Source organism: Callorhinus ursinus, unplaced genomic scaffold (genome assembly GCF_003265705.2).
Source record: "Callorhinus ursinus isolate GAN/ISIS: 27379988/994484 unplaced genomic scaffold, GSC_fseal_2.0 scaffold72, whole genome shotgun sequence".
Classification (NCBI taxonomy): domain Eukaryota; kingdom Metazoa; phylum Chordata; class Mammalia; order Carnivora; family Otariidae; genus Callorhinus; species Callorhinus ursinus.
Genome location: NW_027397134.1, coordinates 1,281,396 through 1,282,092, shown reverse-complemented (window position 1 = coordinate 1,282,092; position 697 = coordinate 1,281,396).

The following is a 697-nucleotide window of genomic DNA, read 5'->3' as shown; positions in this document are numbered from 1 at the left end:
ACAATCTGCTTGAGCATTTCCACTGCCATCTGTCAGCAGCCCGAAAATGTATGGCCTTATTCTGTCCTGTTGCCTGTGTTTACATCTGGTTAACAAGACTTAGCGCGGAGGTAAATCTCAGGGGGAGGTTGCTGGCAGCAGGGCCCGATGGTCCTCACAAACCGCATTTTATACTGAGCCTTTGCTTTGATTATTTACATTGAAAAAATGTGTACGGAGCACTTCCTATCCACCCAGAATGCGACATACTCTTATCTTATTCGAACCTCACTTTACACCTGTGAAGGTAGGCATTACGCCCATTTTATAGATGAACCTCACAGAGTGGGTCAGGACTTTTTGGTGCGAGGGATAGCAACCGCAACTCAAATTTGGCTTCAGAATAAAAAAGGGAGTTTATTGGCTCGTGGAACTGGCAAGTCTGGTGGTAGCGCTGGTTCCAGGCAAAGCTAGATTCGGGACTCTTGTGACCTCCACACTTCCGTCTGTGGGTTTCACTCTCAGATTTTCTTTACACTAGAACCCCACCTATTCTACATGAAAAGCAGCTTTCATTTCTCACTGATCTTTGCCAAAGAACGGATCATGTCCACAGCCCTGACCCAATCCCTGAGTGCTAGGAGTTTGGAAGGCTCTGATTGGTCAGGTCCGGATGGTGAACCCAGCCCAGCTCTGACCCAATCCCTGATGTCCAGGA